Raw genomic sequence first — 8,264 nt, 5'->3', positions numbered from 1 at the left:
AATGTTATACAAAACATATGCCATCATTAATTATCATTTGAATATTGACAACATTAAGCTACATTTGAAAACATAATTGTGTATAAAGAGGCATGCTGTTTTTACCAATATTCTCTCTAGATTTAAAGATAGTCAAATTAACTATAACAAACAGGTTAAACAAGCCATAGCTTACTTTTAGACGTGGTGAATGAAGTTCGACTGTTCGAGGTTGTGATGGTCGTCCGATATCCCTTGCCTGTTATTATGCGTACAGCAAATCTTCTTGTATGAATATGGTCAATTTCTAGTGTTTATATCCAAAAAGAAACGATGCTGGGAGATGTTTTTATATTTAGCGCTCACCGCGATGTATGTTTTTTCTGTGCTTGTGCAGCGTCACGCAATCGCGCAGAATCTGATGACTGGCGTCAATGGTTCCATTGCTTTCATTTTGTTCATCAATTGATGTTGCGATGATTTATATAAAAATGTATATCAAGTCATTCTCGAGTCATACAGTTCAAGTCAAGTCAAGTCTCGAGTCATTGGATCTCAAGTCAAAGTCAAGTCGAGTCATTTTCTTAATTTAGTCAAGCAAGTCTCAAGTCCTTAAATTTGCGACTTGAGTCTGACTCGAGTCAAGTCATGTGACTCGAGTCCCCCATCTCTGATAGACACACTTACAAAAATGTTTAATGCCAGGTCATACAGAAGTTATTACACGACAATTAACACAAGGACAACTTCAGCCGAAGCTGTCAAAAGGCCAATACATGAAGAACATGGCTAACGTTACCACAAAACTGAGTAGCCGTATAACATTTTACCAATCGAACAGTCGCGGCTACAACACTATATGCCACGCAATTTCGCCTAGCCTACATCTGACCATTTTGGGTTCAAACACGCCCTGCACACCACACATACTTAACAGTGTTAAATATGAAAAATACCGTTCGATAGAACTGCTTTGTTACCACAGTTTCTGCGTGCTTCCTCAGGGATGAAGTTCCACATTTGCGGCTAACCAACACGAAAATGTTTGCAGCAAAGCCTTTCACAATATTTTCTTCAGATAACTCCAAATTTCTCCCACACACTGGACTTGATTTTTAATGACGTATTGTCGACAACTTTACAATCTCCACTAGCTATTCTTTTCTTCAACTCCTCAGCATCCATCTCGACGACTACAAGCAGATCGCGCGCGCGGTAATGATGAATTTTTAAAAGTAAAAGTAGCCTAGGTAACGTTATAGATCCTGGGAGGGCGTGGCGCGTCGGCACAAATAAACTGATGTGGATTTTAAATTATTTTATCAACTTGAAATACAGGCATATTTTTGTAGATGTGTTCCTAAAAATATGCATCTGTCATGTTGGAACCATAGATATAAACAAACTGCTTCGGTGTGTCGCATAGATGTCGTCATCGTCTTACTGCTCCCTCCCCGTTCTGTGATTGGTTCCCTAGCTGAGGCGAAAATCTGGTCCATGGAATCCATGCTGACTAGCAGCGTGAATAAAATCGCGCTGCGCTCAAGGCAGCATGGGGAAACCCAGGCTAATTTCCAGGGGCATTTTCACCTACATATGGACATTGTTTCTAAACGTATTTAGAGGTGTGCATCACCTTTTATGTCAAATTCTAACATTCAAATTAAATTATATTAGAATAACACAGTACCAATGTCAAAATAAATCATTAAATTAAAATCCATCCTTGCAGTGCAGAGGCGACACAGAAGCGGCATCAAAACTGGCATTATAGCCTACTATATTTACACTGTCTTTACAATTGCATAAATAAAGCTATTCAATATTTAAATATTAAATGATTGATAATTTTAACGTTTTAATTAAAGGATACTTTAAATATGAAACTAAAACCACCAGTAGGTGGCAGCAAGTCACTGTCTTAATAAGCGAGTTGTTGGAGTCATTTATTCAACCGATTTGTTCAAACGGTTGATTTATTCAGAAAAACAAGTGATTGTTCATTGAATCGTTAAAATGATTCGTTCAAAACGCGGATTTCAGTAAAAAAATAAAATAAAATAATCGCTGTCTGTTCGACCACGGCTTCATTATGAAATTCTCGTCGGTGATATAAAGTGAAAATTGACAATATTGTGTCCAAAAAGTAACTCACAATGTTAACTTTGTTAATTTAACTGTTGTATAAAATAAATAGCACATTTGCAATTGTGCAAAGGAAAACGGCACTCTTGATCATGTGATATTCTAATATAACAACATAATATGATATAAATATAAGACAAAACTCATTTGGGGACATCTATAACTGCACCGACACATCACGCAGTGAAAGCAAGCATGAGAGGCGATGTCAGCTCGCACTCGCAGTGCCTCATACATAGTTAAAACAATGATTACAATATCATCATAGTTCACAGACAATATCGCACACTCCTAAGCACATAAAGAATGAACATACAATTGAACTGACATTTACTGGTTTTCTTCTCTCCTCTCGCGTGCAGGAGACATATGTAGGCTAATATACTGCCGTAAGTGACGCGAATTGTCACGTGAACAAGCAAATACACCAAGATAGAATTAAAAAAATAATACGTAGGGCTACGCTAATTAGATCGTTTTAATTTCGAAAGCATTTAGATAAGTCTAAGTCAAAGTGTCATCTAAAATTTAAGACCTTTCATAAGTAAACCAAAAAATATATATATTTTTTTTTAAGACTTTTTATGGCCTTAATTTAAAAAAATCTAATTTAAGACCTTTTAAGGATCCGCGGGGACCCTGACACATAGATCTGAAGCAGTGAGTTTAGGTCTTGCTGCAGCATCTGGATCAGTTGCAGAGATTTGACTGATGCTGGAAGGCCTGCAATAGTCCAGTCTGGATAGAACAAGAGCTTAGACAAGGAGTTGTGTGGCTCCGATAGGAAGGGCCGGATCTTTCTGGTGTTGTATAAGGCAAATCAGCAGGATCGCAGCAAGTATGGTTTGGCTGAAACCATAAGCAGTTCTGTCTTGGCAAGGTTGAATTGAAGGTGAAGGTCATTCATCCAGCAAGAATTTTCCATCAGGTAGGCTGAGATGCGAGCAGCAACCGTCAGATCCTCTGGCTGGAATGAAAGGTAGAGATATACACTCACCTAAAGGATTATTAGGAACACCTGTTCAATTTCTCATTAATGCAATTATCTAATCAACCAATCACAAGGCAGTTGCTTCAATGCATTTAGGGGTGTGGTCCTGGTCAAGACAATCTCCTGAACTCCAAACTGAATGTCAGAATGGGAAAGAAAGGTGATTTAAGCAATTTTGATTGTTGGTTGTTGGTGCCAGACGGGCCGGTCTGAGTATTTCACAATCTGCTCAGTTACTGGGATTTTCACGCACAACCATTTCTAGGGTTTACAAAGAATGGTGTGAAAAGGGAAAAACATCCAGTATGCGGCAGTCCTGTGGGCGAAAATGCCTTGTTGATGCTAGAGGTCAGAGGAGAATGGGCCGACTGATTCAAGCTGATAGAAGAGCAACTTTGACTGAAATAACCACTCGTTACAACCGAGGTATGCAGCAAAGCATTTGTGAAGCCACAACACGCACAACCTTGAGGCGGATGGGCTACAACAGCAGAAGACCCCACAGGGTACCACTCATCTCCACTACAAATAAGAAAAAGAGGCTACAATTTGCACGAGCTCACCAAAATTGGACAGTTGAAGACTGGAAAAATGTTGCCTGGTCTGATGAGTCTCGATTTCTGTTGAGACATTCAGATGGTAGAGTCAGAATTTGGCGTAAACAGAATGAGAACATGGATCCATCATGCCTTGTAACCACTGTGCAGGCTGGTGGTGGTGGTGTAATGGTGTGGGGGATGTTTTCTTGGCACACTTTAGGCCCCTTAGTGCCAATTGGGCAATCCTTTAAATGCCACGGCCTACCTGAGCATTGTTTCTGACCATGTCCATCCCTTTATGACCACCATGTACCCATCCTCTGATGGCTACTTCCAGCAGGATAATGCACCATGTCACAAAGCTCGAATCATTTCAAATTGGTTTCTTGAACATGACAATGAGTTCACTGTACTAAAATGGCCCCCACAGTCACCAGATCTCAACCCAATAGAGCATCTTTGGGATGTGGTGGAACGGGAGCTTTGTGCCCTGGATGTGCATCCCACAAATCTCCATCAACTGCAAGATGCTATCCTATCAATATGGGCCAACATTTCTAAAGAATACTTTCAGCACCTTGTTGAATCAATGCCACGTAGAATTAAGGCAGTTCTGAAGGCGAAAGGGGGTCAAACACAGTATTAGTATGGTGTTCCTAATAATCCTTTAGGTGAGTGTATGTCATTAAGTGATAGGAAAACCCATGTTTCTAAATGACAGAGCCTAATTACAATAAAAATAAAAAAATACAAAAAATAAAAATAGATGTGTGGAATCTAACACAATCGTGGTCTTACTGAAGCAAAACCAAACCTTGTGCAGCTACAGTGGCCTCACAAGGATCAAATGAATATTCACATGGGAAAATATAGTATAAAACAAATTAAATTTTCTGCCACTTTTAATGCAATCATATGGAATCAGAAGACTCAGCCATTACAATATTTTAAATATTACAATATTTCTTCCCATACCTTGTTTGCCATGATCATTCTGCTTTCCACTTGACCTGAAAAAAAAAAAAAAAAATTATATATATATATATATATATATATATATATATATATATATATATATATATATATATTAGGGCTGGGAATCGATTAAAAAAAATTAACTAATTAATTGCACAATTTCTGTAATTAATTGCAATTAATTGCGCTTCCCCCAAGCTTGTAATCATCAATATTTAAACTTAGAATCACCTAATTAAACAACACAGGAAAAAAAGGGAACAGAAAATAGCCCTATATTAAAATATTAAACATCAATATATCAATATATTATTCTTTTTCAATAATCAATCAACATAATCAATTTAACAGATTATTATTATTATTATTATTTTATTAATTATTAAAACAAAATATAGTCCTACAAAGCTATTATTACCAGAGCATGTGATCAGAGCAGGTCATTTTACCATTGTTGCCCAGCATGGCTATACCAGCTCAGCAAACAGAAGTCAACAGAGAAATTTCACGTTACTTGAGTGGACTTTACTTTTCCAGTGCTTAGTACATGATTGAAGCCTTTGGGCCGTTAACGACAGAGCCGCCGACACACACACACACACACACACACACGGAACGGAGAGCTCGCCGCTCCTGGGCCATTAACGACAGAGCGAGCCGACACACACACACACACACACACACACACACGCACACACGCACACACCACACGCACGCACGTGCGGAGCACAGAGCGCGACGCACATACCGAGCGGAAAAGACCCGCTCATGAAAGCTGCCCGAGAATGAAACCTGACCGCCGAACATGGAGGGGCGGGACGGCATATTTCGGCCTTTTTAATAGCAGACGCAACAGGAAATCATTAAAACGAGGCAAAAAAAAAAAGTGCTGCGTCAATTGCGTTATTTTTTTTTTACGCGTTAAACATTTCAAATTAATCGCAAAGATTAACGCGTTAATTCCCCCAGCCCTAATATATATATATATATATATATTTTTACAACTCAGTATTACATTTACACATGTCAGAATATGTTCCACTGGGACAATGCAAAACCTCAACTGACTTTATAAGCCTAATATAGGGATCTCCCAGTCACGTGACCCCTAGCCGCGTGTCAGCCATTTTGACGGAATACTATTGCACAAGCGCACATACATGAGAATGCGGATTATCACGTTTTATGGCTGCGAATTGATTAAAATAATGAATAATGGTCACTGTATAATTATCTTGAGCCTGCTGAAATGTTCCTATAAATATATTTTCTTTCCAACTGTGCAATCTTAATAATAAATAGGCTAAATATATTTATCCACTAAGCTGCAGCAGTCCTGTGCTCGTCTTCCCATTAAGTTTTTTTTCTCTTTCTGACATTTCATACCTGTTGTTACATTTTTTTTTTTATTAAATTGACTATAAAAAAGATTGCTTGTGTGTGCTGGTGTTCATTCCAGTCTTTTAAAATAGTTGAATGAATGAATGCTCGCGAGGTGCCTGTAACGATTTTAAATAGGCTAACGTTAGGCTATTTAATCAATAATGTACACAGGGTAGAGGAGAACGACAGTCAACTACTTTGAATATTATAGCATTTTGGGCATAAACATGTAAATAGTGAAAAGACTGACATTGAAAAATGACACAGAATGATTAAAATTTAATATTTAAATATTTAATCCAAATAAATGTTCGTGGTTCGCACTGATGTTATTCATTTGTTCTCACACACTTCAGCGTCGCGGTCACTGGCCACTATCTATTATTAGCGCAGCGGCCGTCAGCTAACTCTTTACGTCATGTCATCATAAAAAGAAATATACAAGAGGAAGATAAAATAATTAGGAATCATAGATCCATATGAAGCACCACAAGTTCTTTTTACAGGCATTAAATGTGTAGAAAAACTTCCTGACATTGAGTTCGGTGACATTTACAGCTACCTTATTCACTTCCCATCACGCTACACCGGAGCTTCATTAAAAGCATACAAAAGCTTAGCAGGCTATCGGTATCACGAGTCCGGATGGGTCAGCAACTATTTGATTTGGACGCCAGCGGGGAAGGATTTTTCAATCATCACCGCAAAGGTTGGTAAATAGATGAATATTTCGCAACGAGCTGTATTATCACCAGCGGTTTAGCATTTTCTATTCCGTCAAGATGGCTGCTCCAAATGGGGCGGGACGTCCCTATATGCACATATATGCATTCTGTAGCTACGTGTTGGCAAGCATGCAGCCAGAATATGCAATTTATCATGTGGTGTTCATATTCTAGCCTCATGTGTTTTCCTGTATCATCAACGAGTACAGTATTTACTGAATTCGTTTTCTTAACAGTCTTGATAGCCACGTTAACCCTTATGAAAATTAACTATGGTTTAACCCAAAAAAAAAACCTTGGTAACGTTAGGCCTATTTGTAGTATAACTGTGGTTATTAAAAATGGTAATAAAAATCCACCAAAAATGTGGTTACTATTTTTTTAAGAGAAGAGTTTTCAGCTTCCAGACAGTGTTTCAAAATGTCCCGCCATTTAAGAGATTGATTTACTGACAGATACTATCGTGTATTAACAAAGATTTTATACACAATTAAACAGACTTTATGTATAAGTCTACGAAAGCTTGTTTTAGGTCTTTTGAGGTGTGGGTTCAACTGATCTTTCTTAAAACAGATGGAAAATGTAAAGATGCATGCTACACTTTCAGTGTTTTGCCTCCAGCTCTCGCCAGTTAACTGAACATCATTAAAATGCTAACGTTAGCTTGAAAACTGTAACGTAAACTTAACACAAATGTAATATAAAATATCGTTCACATGCAGACTCTTACCTCAGCCGGTGATCGGTTGGCATGATGTCCGCTGTGACGAACCAGGCTCACTGAAAAGGGTGTTATTTCCGAAGAATCCAAACCAATGACATTATATAGATCAGTGATCCAAACGGACTGACTGACAACAGGGCTCCTGCTCACGGCTGCTCTCGACGAACACGATTGCTTTGAACCACTGTTAAAGGGTAACTAAACCCTAAATCAACTTTTTTTAGTTAATGATCTGTAAGAATGGGGCTTTGTTAGTGCTGTTCATTGATTCGAGTAACTTTTTTGACATTTGGGTATAAAGTGTTTTAATTCTACTATATATGGTGTAAAAACGTCTGAGTGCTGCCCTCTTCAGGTTGAACGGTGGCTACTGCAGTTGAATTTTCCTATTGGATGTTAGCGGTACTACGTGACGTAAGCGGTACTACGTGACGTAAGCAGGTTCCAGCTCACGCCCCTGGTACGAGCTCACCACGCCCTTGGGATGAGCTAGCGTAGATTTATCTGTATTTAGTACAGTGGTCAGGAGGATACGTAGGTGTAGTGTTGCTGGTTGCAACATCACTGTTGGACTGCATAGCTTTCCAGCAGACTTGTAAATTAGGCGACAGTGGTTGCATGCACTTGGCCTGGAAGACCGTGAGTGTGAAACCTGCATTTTACGCGGAATTGCTTTTGAAACGCAATAGAGGTGGAAATGGGCTTCTCCACACACCTCGCGCTGAAAAGTGACGCAGTGCCAAACGCTGCTCCTCCTGCATGGACTCCACCACCGCAGCGGCGTCTTGATGTGAGTGATCATA

At 38.9% G+C, this 8,264-nt stretch overlaps 1 long non-coding RNA gene across 1 annotated transcript; it reads right to left on the bottom strand.

The window, feature by feature from the left end:
• Window positions 1-2,776: 2,776 nt before the first annotated feature.
• LOC309511598 lies at window positions 2,777-7,644 on the bottom strand. Its single transcript, XR_014210709.1, has 3 exons — window positions 7,468-7,644; window positions 4,630-4,664; window positions 2,777-3,091 (listed from the first exon to the last, which is right to left on the bottom strand). It is a non-coding gene; the product is annotated as an uncharacterized lncRNA (long non-coding RNA).
• Window positions 7,645-8,264: the final 620 nt, after the last annotated feature.

The sequence above is a fragment of the Leuciscus leuciscus genome, assembly GCF_965113295.1.
Source record: "Leuciscus leuciscus genome assembly, chromosome: 12".
NCBI classification, from domain to species: domain Eukaryota; kingdom Metazoa; phylum Chordata; class Actinopteri; order Cypriniformes; family Leuciscidae; genus Leuciscus; species Leuciscus leuciscus.
This window is presented reverse-complemented; position numbering and strand designations above follow the sequence as displayed.